Source organism: Pagrus major, chromosome 12 (genome assembly GCF_040436345.1).
Source record: "Pagrus major chromosome 12, Pma_NU_1.0".
NCBI classification, from domain to species: Eukaryota; Metazoa; Chordata; class Actinopteri; order Spariformes; family Sparidae; genus Pagrus; species Pagrus major.
Window position 1 is genome coordinate 12,415,675 of NC_133226.1, and position 18,399 is coordinate 12,434,073.

An 18,399-nucleotide genomic window follows, 5' to 3' on the forward strand; every position below is an offset into this window, starting at 1 on the left:
CCAATTGTTCTGTGTCCGTCTCCCCATCCACTTTCTTTTGCGTTCATATGGAGCAATTTAGAGCTTGGTGTCTTCGGATAATTTATCACACAATGTGTCTCTTTCAAACCTCAGTCTGTGCAGGACATATGCTTTGTTATACATGATCATGTCTTCATTTGGTTGGGGTAATTTGTTGTTCCCCAAGATTGATCTGTCTTCACACATTGATTTGTTTAACAATTAATCACATGCATTAAACAAATATCACTGATTGGATTTTGATAAATGTAGAGGCTTTGGCTGACCCTTTCGCCACTATACTGATTGATCAAAGAGCACCAAATGTAGATACTGAAAATCTCTTCTTTAATGGACCTTTATGAGCAGCTGCAGGAATTAAAGGTACTGTGTGAGTTTTCTAAACAAACTAAACTTATGTTAACATTCAGTGTACTCACCTAAACACACTGCGTATCCTTGAGGTCTAATAAAGGTCTGAAATGCAGCTTCTTTCTCATTAAAACATTTGTATAGTCAATTTTTCTTAAAAGTTTCAAACCTGCATTAGTAACTCCCTACTTCTTCTCTGCCTTTGTTGGTGCATTAATGCATTTCTTGGCAAGTTATTACAGCAACATGTAGACAGAGATGTGGACTCGAGTCGACACGAGTCAGTGTTTTGATGAATTGCAACTTGACTTAACAGGAAGTAATGACATGAGACTCAACATGGACTTGGAGGTTTAAGACTCGTGACTCAACGTGACTTTGGACATGATAACTTGTCTGCAGTGATGGAATGTAACTGAGTACAAGTAAGTACCTTTGCTCACTGAAGTACAGTTTTGAGGTGCTAGTAACCAGTGTTGAGTCATTTTGAATTCATCTATTTCAATGACAATCGCATTGAAAAAACTGAAAAAATATGATATCTTTACTTTCACAAGTATTTTGGGTACTTTTTTTAAAAATTTTTTTACAAAACTGCTTGTCTGTGATCATTTTTAAGTTTTCAGTTTAGGTATTTTAGTTTGGCTGTGAGTATTTCAATGTTTAAAAGCGATGTAGTATTTTTTGATTTTGAAGAAATAAATATACTTTCATAAACGTATTTATATTTTTGTTTGATTAGATTGATTGCTGAATAGCAACAATCACAATAGGATTATAATAATTATAATAACAATTTAATTCATTATCATACCTTTTGAACAGGTAAGATACATTGGCCAATAATATGACTTGACATAAACTGTGACTTGACTTGCCCAAGAAGGAATGACTTATTGTGTCAACCACTTGCGCATTGCACGTGCATCCTTGTACATGTGTGTCAGACAAGAAAACCCCCAAACTGCTCCATAGTGCTACTAGAGCTCAGAAACAAAGGGTACTTTTATAGGAATCCTGCTGAGTTTTTGACCACCAATGGCAAAGCACTGTTTTAGTAATGAAGGGTTATTTGATACATATTTTCCATCGACTGCAGTGGGAGTAATGCTTGTCAACAGCTAGTGGGAGTTTATTGTAATGGCTCGTAAAAGGTTTTAATTTGCCAATGAAAGGAGAAAATATGACTGTGAGCAGATGTAAACAAGGCAGGTTACAAAACAAAAGGCTTTACAAATGTTTCATTAGGTAGGAAATGGATTCAACATGTTTGTTAAGCCTTGAGGAAACACAAAATGGGTTTTGGTTAGAGTTGCTGGATGAAATAACCCTAACTGAATGCGTTTAAATGTGCCTCAGAAGAAAATAAGGAACAGATTTCCACAATTTGAAAATCTGGTAAAAACCCCACTTAGCTGCTGTTAAACTTAGTTAAACTTTTTTCATGACATGTAGTGGCGATACATTTGCCTTTTCCTTTGCGTGGCTGCTTTGTGTAACTGGTTAGCATAATACTTTTTCACTTCTGTTCCATCAGCTCTGGCTGGCACAGATGTTACATATATGAAAAGGCTTAAGCCTCCATCTCCACTCATTTCTCCTCCTCCAACTTTTTCTTCTCTTTTTCCTTCCCCTGGCAGCCTGTGAGGAAATGATCACTTGTGTTGATTGGTGCAAGATGCAGCGAGGGATCACATAGACAGGCCAGTAACGAGGATATGATTCCACCACAGTCCACCTAGGAGAGAAAGTGTTGGAGGAAAAAGAGGCTAGGCTAGGAGAAGAAGGAGATGAGCGTTTGTGGCATCCTACTTCCTGAGTCCCCAGGCTCTGTCTGGACCCACAGGCAACAGAAGCAGCATCTGCTCAGGGCTACATGAAATGGAAAAAGCAGCTAAATTTTCCTGTATCATTTCCTACAGTAGGGATTATGAGATAGATTTGCTGCATGCTTGAATTGTTCACCAATTAGCACTGAATTGGCGTTTTGACACTCCAATGACTGAGTAAAGTATCTTATCTCTTTCTTGTCCACATGAACGTACCATTAATGTACACGCTTGTTTTAGTTTCACTGTTAAACTGTGGGAAGGAGAAGTATGCACATATAATGAAACATTGGAAATACTGCAATCACTACTGCCCACAGGGAGTCAATCAGTCAGCAAATCCTAGTGTAAGCAGCAATAGTTGGAATTAATCACCTGGAATAAAGTATGGTCTGTGTTTTCCGTTTTTCATTTGTCAAAATGACACAGAGAAAACAAGACCATTGGTGATGATTAGGCACACAGTATTTGACACCTAATAAGTTTGAGATCTGATAGATGGTCCAGAGAGAGGGCAGAGAAAGAGAATGCTTCCCAGCCAAGTTTCTTGGCTTGCTAACAAAGTGTTCCTGCAGCTCTACTGGGCGATCACAAGAAAGAATGGTGGGTTTATGAGATTAAAATAAGAGTTATTCTGTCTCAAACTCCAGACGGCACTTAAGACCGCTTAATGCTGTTGGACAACACAATCGCCAGAAGAAATGCTGGCAATGTCTGCAAACAATGGATATGTTGAAACTTTACACTTGCTATGTTGAAACCTTATTTTTCTCAATATTGCAATGTTTTGATTTTTAATTAATATTGTGACATGACAACATTGTGCTTATTAGGTTCAGGCACAAAAACCCAGCCCAGTTGCCAAAGTAATATATCATCAGTCAGTGGCAAACTCACAATGTTTGAGGGGCAGGTGTGAAAAAAATAAAAAGTGCTCCACATGTATGTGGGGGCATCAGCATGTAGAAACTTGTGATATGTTTATAGCGATGAAAGGGCACTTCACCACATTTTGTTCACTTGAAGTGTGCACTTTATCATGTTTTATCCACCTTAGTGGCATCCAAGAGGGCACAATTTTTTTCGATAACGGGGGCACCATGAACCCCAGTCCACCAGTGTTAGCAGTTAAAGTTTCTGCAAACCACTTTCTACGAAACATGTCATATCACGTTCACATTACCTGTTTATGATTTGGAGGGGGAAGAGGATGGTGGTGGAGTAACAGGCGAGAAGGCTGCCAAGCCAGTGACCACAGTTTGAGATGGTTTCAACATTTATAAGCGTGACACCACCAGATATTTTTAAGGAGACCTCAGGATAATTTCCAGCCCTGATTATGGTGACAAAAACAGATATTTTTGATGGAACTTGGGACATCTCCAAGAGGCAGGTTTTTGTGGCAGTCAAAACAGGTATTTTAAGCCAAGACAAGATATTTTCCGAACCATAACCAAGAGGTTTTTGTGCCTTAACCTAATCCAGATCATGAGCACAGCATAGTCACCACATAAAATTGAAAATTGGACCTAAAGAAACATAGAGTTGCAATATAGAGAAATAAGGTTTTAACAAATCCTTGGTTCAGATAAATGTACATTACCAATGTCTATTCTGGCTATTAGGTTGCAAAAACCACTTGGTTAGGGTTAGGGAAACATCATGTTTTAGCTTACCTGCTTCTGTCGAACAGTGTTTCTCACTTGGCAACCATTTCGTTTAGCTAGTTGTGTTGTCATAGCCGATTTTGTTTCCACTGACATGACTAGAAGGTGGTCTGATGTCTCCGTAACAATACCCAGCGGTTTTGTGCTTTAAAAAACTGACACGTCCTCTCAACAAGTGGTCTCTCGCTCATCTAGCTGTCACCACCATCCTCTCCACTTTCTGACCTGAGAGTCAGCTCAAAGACACATGCAATCTGCACGTGATATGACACATATTGTACATAATGTTGATATGATAAGTATGAAATGTACACATTTAAATATATACAGGGTTTGCAGAAATGTACAATGCCAACATTTTATTCTGGCAACTGGGCTGGTGAGGTTATATGTTAACATGTCACCCTCCTCCTTTTCTAGTACGCCCCTTGCTTTTTCACCGTCAAATTCTGTAACAACATGATGACACATGCTGCCTGGGCCTCTCATGCTGTGTTCGTGGCACCTGTTGTTCTTTATTGTGGCACTTTTACTATCCGCCCTGAGGCTAGACATAGCAGCAGCCCCCCCACAGACACTGATTTATGAGTCAATTTGTTCTGGCTGTTGTCAATAATCCCTTTTTTGGAAGGCACACCTCTCATTACTGGCGATGTCTAGCAGAATTTTAATTTGTTTTGATGGTGTAATTAAGTCTTGCGAAACAGCTCAATCTTGCCATGCATTATGGAAATGCAATATACAGCTACTTATTTTCTATTTGTTTAGAGGAAAAACAAAAGGTACAGCACGGTATAATGATATACTGTTTTATTGATAAATGAGGGCAGGGGTGTTCATTACTTTCCATCTTACAGCTTTGCTGCTATCATGAAACATTTATGAAGTTCATATATGCCCAAGCAAAACAAACCACTCCTCATTATCCTTTGTTAAGATTCAAAAAACAATAAAGCACCAAAGTTGTACTCTAAAAACATCAGAAAATACGTGAAACATTACTGTATCTGATTACATATACTGTACTGTACGTTGAGCCTATATTAGTTACTTGCTGGAAACGATGTGTTATTAACTTGAGAAAGAGCCTGTGACCATGCTCCAGATAAAAAACACATTGGCTTTGGTTTAATATTTAATAAGCTTTGTAAGCCCTCAAGACATAAGATTTACCATGCACAACCACACAGTCATTAAAATGTTTCTAAACAAGTGAACATGAAACATGAACAGAAGTGAGTGGGATCATCTGTAAAGGGTTATTACAGTATACACAGACTATTGCTTATTATTATTTCCTCACGCGCACAGTTCAGTGATAGATATTTGGACCCTGCCTCGACCTCAGCAGACACACACACACACACACACACACACACACACACACACACACACACACTGACATGACATATCTTGCTGTATTGACAGTGTGTCCACACGTGTTTGCCGACTGTCACAGCTGGTAGGTCGATTCGATCATTCCATAGTTTTCTCTCTCTGACATTGTGTCATCTCAACATTGTGTCACACTTCCTCCTGTTTGTCTTTTCCTTTTTCTTGCCATATTCCTTTATGGCCTGTCATTTCTGTCCCTATGACCCTCTTAGCGCTTCCTATTGTTTTTTCACTGCCTCTCCATTCTCATTGTCTGTGTGTTTGTGTGTTTTTAATATCTTCCCTCTGGACCTGCGGACTGAGCTCTCGCCGACCTCAGTCATACATGCTGTGAGGTGTTCACTGTCATAACGTCAAGCCGAGGGGCGTAAGACCACAAGGTTTTGAAAGGCTACAATAATGACATGCATTTCTGTGGCATGATGTGGTTGAATATTAATCCTGGCTTACACATGTTGGGGCTGTAAAATGTATTGTAATGCATTAGTTGAAAAAAAAAGGGAATGCATTACTTAAGTAATTAATTACACTACTTGTCACATCCCATTTGTGTTACAAGATTGTAACACTGTATTTGATGAGTTTGGAGTGTCAGCGTGTTGTTTTATAGCAGACTAGTCCAGCTTATTGACGTGTTGACTGAAGGAGTGGCGGTCACTAATGAGGAGTTGTCTCTCAAATGGTTTGTCAGACAATCACCGCAAAGTCAGCATAAGGCTGCCGAAGCTGAAGACCCTCTAGACGGCAGGAGAGGAGAGGTCGGGCGATTGATGGCAATCATGCATGAAAAGGCATGATTTTATCTATCAGTCCATTAATAACTGAAGAACTCCTTTAACGCAAGTGTAACTGTAATGTGATTACTATATTGAAGAACAGTAACGTTACACTACTGCATTACAGACAAATGTAATGTGAAAATTGGGCATACATGATTCAAGCCACATTTTGATAACATAATTATTTTATACAATCATGAGAAGTTCTTTTTGTTTTCTTTAGTCGGCGAAAAACTATGTGGAAAAACTGTCACATCTGTGTTGCAATGAATTGTGGGTAAATATTTCAGAAGTCTACACCCCAAGTGGACTCTCTGGAAGTCCACAGAAATTCCGCTTGAGGCTCCCGGTGGATTGGATGAATTGTGGCTTTGGACGGCCCTCAGCACTCGCAGACTTCCTGGGAAACACGCCTGCACAGTCTGCGAGCCTGCAAGAGCAGTTAAGTCGAGACAAATAACAAGCTGTCAAAATGTTTACAGATCGAAGAAAAGAGAACGAGACATGTAAGACACAGACATGCAAGACATGTTTTTCTCAGAAAATTGCGCGTGCTTCACTTGCACCTTAGGCGAGAGGAGTTTTTCCATCACTATGTTTCTTGTCTGCTTGTTTATCGTGTAATAACAACAAGGATACAGACATTCTTTGTGCCTGTGTTTGTTCAATGACCAGTGGTGGATGAAGTATTCAGATCCTTTACTGTACTAAAAATACAATGAGAACTGTCTAAAAATACTTAATTAAAAGTACAATTCTACCTTCAAAATCAATTCAAGTTCAATTCAAAATAAAATGACGGAAGTATTATCAGCTAAATGCTGTATTCACATTTTACATACAGCATTCTGCAGTAAAATGTGCACTTGACTGCTATATTATTCATGGCATCATTAGATTGTTAATTCTGATGCTCACACATGCAGCATTTTACTGTTGCAGCTAGTGGAGCAAGGTTTTAACTACTTTAGTGTAACTGTGTAGCGGTCGGTCACCCTCAAGGGGTCACAAGATAAATATAAGGGGTCATAAGATGATGTGTGTTAGAGGAAAGAAGAAAAAAAAGTTCTGCTATTCTGTTATTGCTGTGAAATATTGTATAATTTGACCTCTTTGGCCCTCAAATTTAAATGAATCGCTTTTTGTGGAAATCATTTTATGTGGAACTGATAACAACTCAGAGACATCTAAACCGTGACCATGAACTCCAAGCACACACTGCTTTCCTGTAAGGGGTCACAAAAAAAAAAAAGTCACCTCTTCACAGCTCTCAAATAAATGCAGCGGAGTAAAAGTGTACAATAATTCCCACCGAACTGTATTCCACTTTTATTCTAAGACACATGAGAGAGAATAAAGAGTGTGAGCAGTGAGGTGTTGCATACTGACCCCACACAAAGCTCCCACCTCGTCGCTCATTTGTCTGATTAGCATTCACTCACCAACTGCTGCAGCGTCCTATCTCTGCATATCTGGTCTCCACAGCACCGAGCTGAATTCACAAGTGCCAAGAGATTTGGCTCCGACACAGAGAGGTCATTAAAGCCTCCAGGTGGGTAATTAGGGAACTGCTCCCACGTACGTCCATGCGCATGATCCCAGGGGGTACGATGTTGTAGAACATTTGGACAGGACTTCCCCTTTAATACCCAGTCTGACCCATGTCACTGTCCCTGGTGCTGAACATCTTGAGCACTGCAGTTGAAATGGAGCTGACTATGGTGCAAATTGTATACAGTTGTGGTTATCATGTATCTCATGAATTTTGGAATATAGACATTTAAACACATACACTTCAGCTTTACTTGTGCATACACAAAAATTAAGAACTTCTGTATAATTTATCAATATTTTCACACTTTCCAAAATATTCATATTCCAATAAATACTGTTTTCAGCTTGGCATGTGTACAGTAGGTTGTTTATGTGGTTGGGAAGCTGGTGAGGGATCATATTTTGCTTCCTCGATTAATGTTACATTCGTGAGTGCCTTTCGACAGCTCTTTGGTAGGAAAACGTTGAGAGTATTAAGTGTTGCATCAATTGCATTCAAGGCAGGATGACTTTATTTACATAATGTGTTTCATACAGCGAGTGAATTCATAGTGAAGTCGCTGACATAGCAGAGCAGGATGTTGATGATGGTTCTCAGTCATCCAGGTCATTGTAATTCTACGAGCTGTATTGTAAGCAACTGGACTTGTTTCAGTTCCTTTTTTAAAACTATGAAATGTACTTATGTACTTTAAACTATGTGTGGGAGTGTCCTTACAGAGTCGTTAAGGACATGTGTGAGCTCTGAGTTTCAGAGTCGTTAGGGCCACTTGCGAGTCTTTGACCCAACCAGCCTTCATGTGGATTGCTAGGGCAGGGTGAGCCCAGGTGTGAATGGTTGTTAAGCTGTCTGGGGAGGGAACTCAGTACTGCACTGTAGGTGGGTGATAAGTCATGTCATAGGCTACCTCCTCTGTTCAAAGATGGCCATTCCAGTTTGACATAGATGGATTCTTTTACTCCTCTTTCAAACCACCTGTCTTCTCTGGCCAAGATGTTTACATTGTTGTATGGCATCACCCCATGTAATATGGATGCAGGTGGGTAATTTAGTGCTGCTGAAGCTAGTCCAAACATGCCAAATGAAATTATACTGGTGGGACAAGGACGCTGGAAGTTGGGTCACCATTGGAGTGGACAGTCTATATAATGACATCAAAGTAAATGGTGCGTAATTCATGTTTTTTCTTTGTTAATTTGAAAAGCCAGGATAACTTATATCTGATTGTTTTTTTGACAACAATTTGAAAATGTTTTGCACTACAGCAGACAGCAAACGTGAACACCAACACACTATAGGTCAAAGCAGCCACAGCAACTGTACCGTCAACAAAAGCAAGGGGATGAAGAGGGATGGAAATTCCCCAGACTCCCATATAAAATTGTTCAATTTTGTGAGCTGTTGAGTTAGGGGAAACTTTATAAACTTTTTGAAATGCTTTCTCTGAGAAATACTTCATTATTTGGGCCCTCTTGTAAATTCTGCAAGTGTTTTACATTACATCTTTCTTTCTTTGTGTTTAAAACAGTGTGTCCATTCGTCCCCAGCGATGTACTGTACATGTCAATTTGCATATAGAGCGGGGATTTGAGATCCAATCAAGTGGTCACTTGAGACACATGTCAAGACATGTTATGTCTTAATGCCAGGTGTGAACTGTCCACTTGTGACTGGATCACCAAAGACACATGTTAATGGCAGGGGATAAACAGCCTTATAGTTTATAATAATGCATTGTGGTGAGGCTACAGATGTTTCATCGAGGAGACAAGCATAACCTATGACGTGGATCCTCCTGTTTGTCACTGTTAACAGGGATCCAGTCTGCAGTATAGTTCATACACGTGACTGATTAGAATTGTAAAGTGACATGAGGCTTCATTGTCATGTGGACAATGTCTTAACATTCGCACACTCTCTCCCTCTTGTTCTCTCCTGTGTGACTGCATCACAGTTTTAAAAAAAAAAAAAAAAATCAATTTATGGTTTTTATAATGCCTCGTTTTAGGGGCCACTGCGGTAACGATTATCTCACAGATAAACCTAATAAGCCCTGTCCCCTGTTGAAAAAAAAAGAGATGAGCCGTTCTTTTAAACGGTTCTTGGAGAGGAATGGAGCCTTAAACTCCAGCTCCCTTCAGTAAATCAAATATCCATCACTAGCACCCTCTCCGGAAATAAGCTTCTGGAGCTTATTTGGTATTGTTTAACAGAGAACTGCGCAAGGTGATGTTCATGTAAGTACAGTTGGAGAGCCAGGTCCTGAATGTCATGAACAGGTAATTCCAAACCACAAATGTTGATGGAATAAATGTTCATTCACCCAAATCATACGCAGAGCTTAGATGTGAAAGTGGAATTTAATTTGTGGCTGCATTTCAGACTTTGCGCTGTTATGATTCATTGTCAGGGTGATTACTGCCTGATACCTGTGTCACTCGATGCGACCCACTGAAATCACAGCATGAGCAACTTTGATAAAATGCAAATGCACAAGTGAGCTTGCGCACGTGTGAGTGCACACATTTCAGCATATGTTTCCAGTGTTGAGTGTTTTTCTGTTTCCATGGCGAGAGCCTCGCTTGAAGTTTCTGACATTTCAATCCTGCCGTTTCTTATCTGGCAAAGATGAGCGTCATGCTCTATGCAGCAGCAACACACACACACATGCACACACACATTAAGCACAGTTAGAAAGTGAGATGAGTTTATGGCTTCAACTTCTGTCCAATTTTTTGAATTTTTTCAAAGAGAGGCAGAGAGAAGGTCCCTCTGTGGCTTTTTTCTTTGCAAATTGTTAATTAGCCTCATGTTTCCCTTGATTCTGATTGCGCTGCTGTCGCTGGACAAATTTGTTTGGCAGGCTAATCATCACGGTATTGTTTTCATTGCTGTCCTGATGACTAGGCTTTTTCATTGATGCAGTGCTGCTGAGCTGAAATGTATTTTCATATTGTTTGTTACCTTTGCTGTTGCACTCTATGACTGCCCTTCTGGGACAAATAAAGTTGAATTTGAACTTGACTTTTTTTTTAAGAAAGCCACATCCCTTGCTCCTTTTCAAAATAATGAAAGCAATATTTGGTTTGTTCGTCAACATCTGCAGCAACATCTGAGGCAATAACAATAATTTCAGGTGAGACAGAGAGGCCGCAGGATGTATCGCGATGAGTTGATGCATTTATATGTGAATTGTGATATATGTGATCAGACCCGAGCACAGGCATTAATAATAACTATATAAAAGTAGCAGTCTTTTCGCGGATGGTCTCGTTTGCTGTTACAGTTTACATTTATCGTCATCAGAGGAATCATGAATCACAGTAAGATGAGGTTAATAATTTAATATATTTTCCTATTCAGACTAAAAACCTCAATGACAATCCTCGGATAGAGTTGTTTTTCAAAAGTACTTTATCTTAAACTATACAAATGCCGAAACGTGTCAGGGTTTTATTTTTTAGATCTAACCTGACCATGACAGTTTTAAAGAGAGTGCCTTGGAGTTTCTTCGAGTCCAGGAAGCACTCCAACCAGTGTGCGAAATAGGGGGGGGGGGGGCTCACGCCACGCAGAGCCAGCAGGTGTAGTGCCGAGAAGAGACTGCTTGCCGAAAAAACGACTGCCCCCGACAGGAACGCGCATCAGTTCAGAGGAAGTGGCCGAGGTCTACTACGGGTCAGCTGGCAGACGCAGCACCGAGAGAAATGTTTTTTTTACTGTGCAGTCCTGTAGCCCAAGTGAAGAGGCTACGGAAAAAGAACGGTGCAGTCACTTTTCGGCAGGGCCTGCCGAAAAGTGACTGCACCCTGTAACTCTTGATTGGGAGAGGTTACATTCTCTGTCTTTTCAGCATTAATAGTAGAGGAAACCAGGTGCATGTACAGTGAATTTGGTCAATATCACTCCTTGCAATAAGGACTTACAAGGTGCAGTCACTTTTCGGCAGGCCCTGCCGAAAAGTGACTGCACCCTGTAACTCTGGATTGGGAGGGGATACATTCTCTGTCTTTTCAGCATTAATAGTAGAGGAAACCAGGTGCATGTACAGTGAATTTGGTCAATATCACTCCTTGCAATCCAGAGTTACAAGGTGCAGTCACTTTTCGGCAGGGCCTGCCGAAAAGTGACTGCACCCTGTAACTCTTGATTGGGAGGGGTTACATTCTCTGTCTTTTCAGCATTAATAGTAGAGGAAACCAGGTGCATGTACATTGAATTTGGTCAATATCACTCCTTGCAATAAGGACTTACAGGGTGCAGTCACTTTTCGGCAGGGCCTGCCGAAAAGTGACTGCACCCTGTAACTCTGGATTGGGAGGGGATACATTCTCTGTCTTTTCAGCATTAATAGTAGAGGAAACCAGGTGCATGTACAGTGAATTTGGTCAATATCACTCCTTGCAATCCAGAGTTACAAGGTGCAGTCACTTTTCGGCAGGGCCTGCCGAAAAGTGACTGCACCCTGTAACTCTGGATTGGGAGGGGATACATTCTCTGTCTTTTCAGCATTAATAGTAGAGGAAACCAGGTGCATGTACATTGAATTTGGTCAATATCACTCCTTGCAATAAGGACTTACAGGGTGCAGTCACTTTTCGGCAGGGCCTGCCGAAAAGTGACTGCGCCGTTCTTTTTCCGTAGCCTCTTCACTTGGGCTACAGGACTGCACAGTAAAAAAAAACATTTCTCTCGGTGCTGCGTCTGCCAGATGACCCGTAGTAGACCTACGCCCACTTCCTCTGAACTGATGCGCGTTCCCGTCGGGGGCAGTCGTTTTTCGGCAAGCAGTCTCTTGTCGGCACTACACCTGTCCTGCGCACGTATGCAAATTAGCCATGTGCGCCAAACAGAAGAAAGACGTAAAGTTGAGAAGTCATACTGAAAATGGCTAGCAAGCGAAAGCTAAACCAGAGTGTATCACTCACACACTTTGGGTTCACATCCAAAAAGGCGGCACTCAGAGATGAAAAGGCACCGAAAGACGATGCCGGTGCAGCCAGCACAGTGGGCCCACTCGCTACCAGAACAGAGGGTCCTCTCCCGCCCAGTGACTCCTCAGAGGAACAACGTGAAGTTGAGGCCGAGTGCTCCGAAGACACAGCAGGTGCTGAGGTAACGTTAGCTGCTACTGCTGCTAGCAGAAGTGACTTGCCGGCTGGTTGGACAACGAAGCAGGTGGGCAAATGGAAAGACCGCAAGTTATGTAGGCCTTGTGGTTGGTTGTGGTCTTAGAGAGAGCACCCGCCGTGGTGATGTTTGGCTTGTTGTAGGCTGTCTGTCTGTCAGCATCCGCCGTGGTGATGTTTGGCTTGTTGTAGGCTGTCTGTCAGCATCCGCTGTGGTGCTGTTTGGCTTGTTGTAGGCTGTCTGGTGATGTTTGGCTTGTTGTAGGCTGTCTGTCAGCATCCGCTGTGGTGCTGTTTGGCTTGTTGTAGGCTGTCTGGTGATGTTTGGCTTGTTGTAGGCTGTCTGTCAGCATCCGCCGTGGTGATGTTTGGCTTGTTGTAGGCTGTCTGTCAGCATCCGCTGTGGTGCTGTTTGGCTTGTTGTAGGCTGTCTGGTGATGTTTGGCTTGTTGTAGGCTGTCTGTCAGCATCCGCTGTGGTGCTGTTTGGCTTGTTGTAGGCTGTCTGGTGATGTTTGGCTTGTTGTAGGCTGTCTGGTGATGTTTGGCTTGTTGTAGGCTGTCTGTCAGCATCCGCCGTGGTGCTTTTTTCAATTTGAGAGATGGCCTGTTTGCACGGTTAGGCAAATGTGCTTTGTGTATGTGTTCAATGATGCATCTGTCTGATCGTATTTGCTGTAGATGGATGGTTGATTAATGTCACAGGATTGGTCATACTGCAGGCTCTCATTTGCAAGTGTACTGATTGCATGCCAGTCTCCGACAGGCTATACCTGGCATTCATTCAGTTGATTGCTCTTGTAAGTGCGCCAGATTGGTGCCAATTATTGTCGTGTCTGCATTGTAATGCACAACTTTGCCTCTCCTTGTTATAAAACAAAGTGCATCCAAACAACTTTAGCCAATGCAACCTCCTATGTCAGTGTTGCTTTACGAATACTATAGCATATCGATTGTCAAAAATTGTTAAGTGTGTGCGTGTGTGTGTTGTCATGTAGGCTATGGACTGATTGCCTTGGCTTGCATCCGTGAAATATTGTAATGTTATAGGCCTACTGCATATTGAGAAAATTTAGATCGGTATTGCACAACAATCGGGGGATGGGCACCCCCCCGAATATTGACGGGTATTTCTCACACTGACTCCAACCCTTACATTTTATGAGAAATTTGCTTGTTTAGACTTCTATCATGAAGTACATAATCATAATCTAAAGTGTGTCATTATTGTCTCAGGAACATATTGACAGAAAAAAACTCTCTCTACTCTCCACCATATCTATACATAAAGACTCTCAATGACATTCACCTATCATGAATCCAAAAAGCCTCTGCTTCCTTCCAGCGGCCTCTGTGGACCCCACCAGTATCAAAATCAAACCTCCACCTTTATCCATCAGCCTCATCCTCAGCCCGCTCACCTGGCTCCATACTGTAACTCACTAGTTCCCGCGAAGGAGCAGAAAGCTTGCTCGAGGCGGTACAAGAAAAATGTTGGTTGTCAGCTGATGAAAAGGTCTGACTTCAAGACACAGCACAGAACAGTGGGGGGCTCCATGTGGTCTCCACACAAACAAATGAGCATGACTCGCCTGACACCTTGTTGATGGAGGGGCACGCGAGGCATCGACGGGGCATCAAATACCAACCCTGTCAAAACCATCAAAACCAACTGCTTGTCAAGTAGCCCCCTCGACTCCTCCACAGCAACAGCAACAAACATGTTTTTATACATCGTCACTTTATTTCTGCATTACATTACACGCTTTGGGTCACTGTAAAACTTAAGTGCGAGAACAGAATATGTGCTGTGGTGTTACCTGATTTGTGCAATTAAGGGATCTCTCACCGCCTCATGAATACAAAACAGGAAGATGACTTTGTTTTTCACTCGCGTGTGTGCAAAGAAATCGAACTGCGAGAATGAACGGCAGCTGAAAGCAGTTATTGATTTGTGTGCACTCGTCTGTGCTAAAAAAAAGACAGAAAGAAATGGAGGCTCAGGGAAATGTGTGCAGCACGGGTTGTCTGTTTTGCAGGAGGGAGAGTTGGGGAAGTATGAAGCTGTGATGATGTGCTGTGTTGTTGATTCTAGCTGCTCTGCCTTCCTCGTAAGTCCAGGCTGATTATCTCTGCTCGTCAGTGCCGGAACATGTCTTTACATATCTGACAGTACAAGAACAATGCAAATTTTCTGCTGGCATAATCAAACATTTATAAATGGATGCCTGAGACGGTTCAATAAACTGGGTCAGTCTCTCAGGAAAAACAGAAGCAATGCTGTATTATCAGTTATATCACAGTGAGTTAATTGTGATTGGTGTCAGTCTAAAGTCCATATCAGGATGATACCTTTATAAGTTCCACACTGACTTTGCCAACAGCTCTCTATATAATGCAAGATAGCTCCACAGCACTCCAGACTGTAGCTTTCAGAGTGGAATCAACAGATCCATTATATAATGTCAACAAAAACTGAACACTACAGGCTTCACAAAGATATATGATTTATTGCAGAGATATTGCACTACACCACATGGGGTTGTGTACTGTAGATGTTCCTTATGAACTGGTAACTCTGTAAATAAAGTTTTTAGGGTCCTGGGTGTAGGATTTAAAAAACCAAAGGGACTCATTCTAAAGTAACAAATACAATTATTTGATTTTTTCCAGTTTTAGGCGATTGTAAACCCATTTAAAAAATACTGTTTGGAAAAGATTATCTAGCAATGTAAGGGCTTTACAGAACTGTTTACAGACTCATCAAATCATCTCAAACATGTTTGGTATTTGCAATTCAAAATCTGGATGGTAACATATGTGCTTTCTAAGCCGGACCACCACAACAAATGAGAGAGGCATCCCAGAGCAGCTGACAGTGTTAACAAGCCATGGCAAATCGTCTAGCCCTTGATGCTAACATTAGGTGGCATGCTACCATAGTATAACGTAAAATTTCATCTCTAGTTCTCACTGAAGAACAGAAAACCTGAGTTGACCGCGTCTCCCCTCTCCTCCAGACACGTTTAACCTTCTGCTTTTATTTTTTTCTCACTAAAAGGTGTTAATACAGTGAGTTGTTGTGCCACACTAATCTCCATTTTGTATTGTAGCTCTTGAGGCTAACGTTAGCTTGTATAATAGTGTGGACAGAAACTTAAAATCTCACTTCCAGTTCATGCTGAAGAACAGAAAACCTGAGTTGACCGTGTCTCCCCTCTCCTCCAGACTCATTTAACCTTCTGCCTTTGTTTTAGTCTAACTGCAACTGCACATTGTTGTACCATGCTAATCTTCCATTTTGTTTAAGTCTGCTTCCCCATGAGTGCACCACCACCAGATTGAACCAAATTCGACACTGCAGTTCCATGGGTCCTCAGCAACAAATCTGCCAAGTGTGAAGTAGATGGGATGAACGGTTCTTGAGATATGAGAATAACAAACAGACAGACAGAATTCTTCCTTTTTTTGTTAGATTATAATCAATTTCTATCACTTATTTCCTCTCAAATCCTTCACACTGGACTTTAACATAAAGACAGAGGTTGAAATTTTCTTGTTAAATGAGGATCAGATTGTCAGGATTCTCGTCAGCAAGAAGGTCCTGGGTTCAAGACCTGACTGGGGCAGTGCCTTTCTGTGCGGAGTTTGCATGTTCTCCCCAGTTTCTCCCCATGTTTGCGTGGGTTCTCTCCAGGTACTCCTGCTTCCTGCCACAATCCAAAGACATGCAAAAAAAAAGAAGTTAGGTTAATCGGTTACTCTAAATTGTCTGTAGGTGTGAATGTCAGCGTTAATGGTTGTTTTTCCCTATATGTCAGCCCTGTGATGAATTGCCGACTTATCCAGGGTGTACCCCGCCACTCGCTTAATGTCAGCTGTGATTGGCTCCAGCCCCCCCGTGACCCTGAAAAGGATAAGCTGTTACAGACAATGGATGGATGGATGGATGGATGGATGGATGGATGGATGGGTTACCTTGGGTGTTTGAAAGAAAACAATATGAAAAAGAAACAAAAACCATATGACATGAGTTCAAAGGAGGTGGTGATGAGTTTGATATTTCCTGATCTGTCTTGTAGTCTTACAAAGCACGAGCCTTTCAAAAATGTACCTCCCTTATTATATCATGACTGAAATTGCAGCTCATCCGAGGAGCCGAGTCCTTGATTTCCATAGAATTTCCTCAAGGGGCCACCGCTGCGCTCTGTTTCACGAGAAAAGCCCCTTCATTAGGACACAAAAGCACCCACCCGTGCCTTTCTCAAATGGATGCTCACAGACACATTTCTAAATATTCATGTCACTGGCTGCCCCAGATAAACCCAGAAAGCTAACTTGATGCCACTCTGCGCTACCTCTAAACCTCTTAACCCCTCTGCAAAACATCCAAATCTGATAACCCCTGCCAATCTGTACTTGATGGTAAAATGTAAACAGCTGCCCCTCCCCATGACTGTAATTGGAAGAGGAGACGCAGAAGTGATAGGCGCAGCTGGAGAGCAGCACTCCCTGTGCTCACCTCCCTGGGAAGCCAGAAGCCCAAAATAAAATTCTTATTTAACAGTCCTTGGTATTAAAGCAGAGCTCCCTCTGCGTCTGGTTGCAGCCGCGAGTGAGTTTTTTTTCCAACCCACGTTGAATGCGTTGTGCTGAACGTGCTGCTCAGTATTGCTGAAACTGCGGGTCCTTTGTTGTGTTGTCATAAGCTGTTTCATATGATACAGGATGTTTGTATACAGGTTGTCTGTTGGCACATTAAGAGCTTTTGAAAAAAGACCAAGATGTATGGCTGGCTGAATCTTTTATGTGTAGGTTTCCTGCAAACAGCACCTGCAGTAGCAGGGAAAGAAGAGGTTCATGTTGAAAATGTTATACAAGGGGTCCAATTACAGTGTCATGCGTACTTTTCAATGATAGGTTGAGTCTTTACTTTTCCTCTGCTGTGAAATCAAAAGAAATGATGTTCATAAAAGGATGGATACAGCCTTTATTCTTTGTCAGTTTGGAAAATACATATTATACATACAATTTGAATACTTATTGCATACAATGTCATCATGTTGGCCTGATTTTTCTCGTGGTTCTTCCACTAAAACAATGCATGCATAGTTAGGTATACTTGACATCAAAAGAGAACTCAAACTGTCATCCGTCAATGAGTTTCAGGACAGTGGCGGGTTCTTCCCTCCCACAGGGGATGTAAGGGTAGACGCTTGAAAACTGCAACGGCATCAACATTCAAACATGGTTTTTCCAATGGCCACTCGGGGCGGTGAAAGTCAATACTTGTACAGAAGGAGACCAAATAGTTCAGATTTTGTAGTCCCAAAATGAGTCAGCATGCGTCTTAATATCAGTACCAACCACAAACTTTCTCAAGCAAGGGAAGGAAACAAATCTTGGGTTACAGCAGTGTATCGCCTGCCAAATGCAAACTTTGGTTTACACAGCAACAACTCTTCAATTTAAATGTGGGAGCTACTGTGAGCGTTTGCTTGGCTCTTCAGCTTTGTTAGTCTTTTAGCCACCTTCAGCGATCTGTCATGTTGCGGGGCAACGGTCATGAACCCTGTTTTATAAGGCTACAATCAGTAGGACTCACAAAAAAAGGTCACCAGCTGTATGTGGTGGGGCACCAGCATGCTGAAAAGCTGTAATACATTTAAAGTGA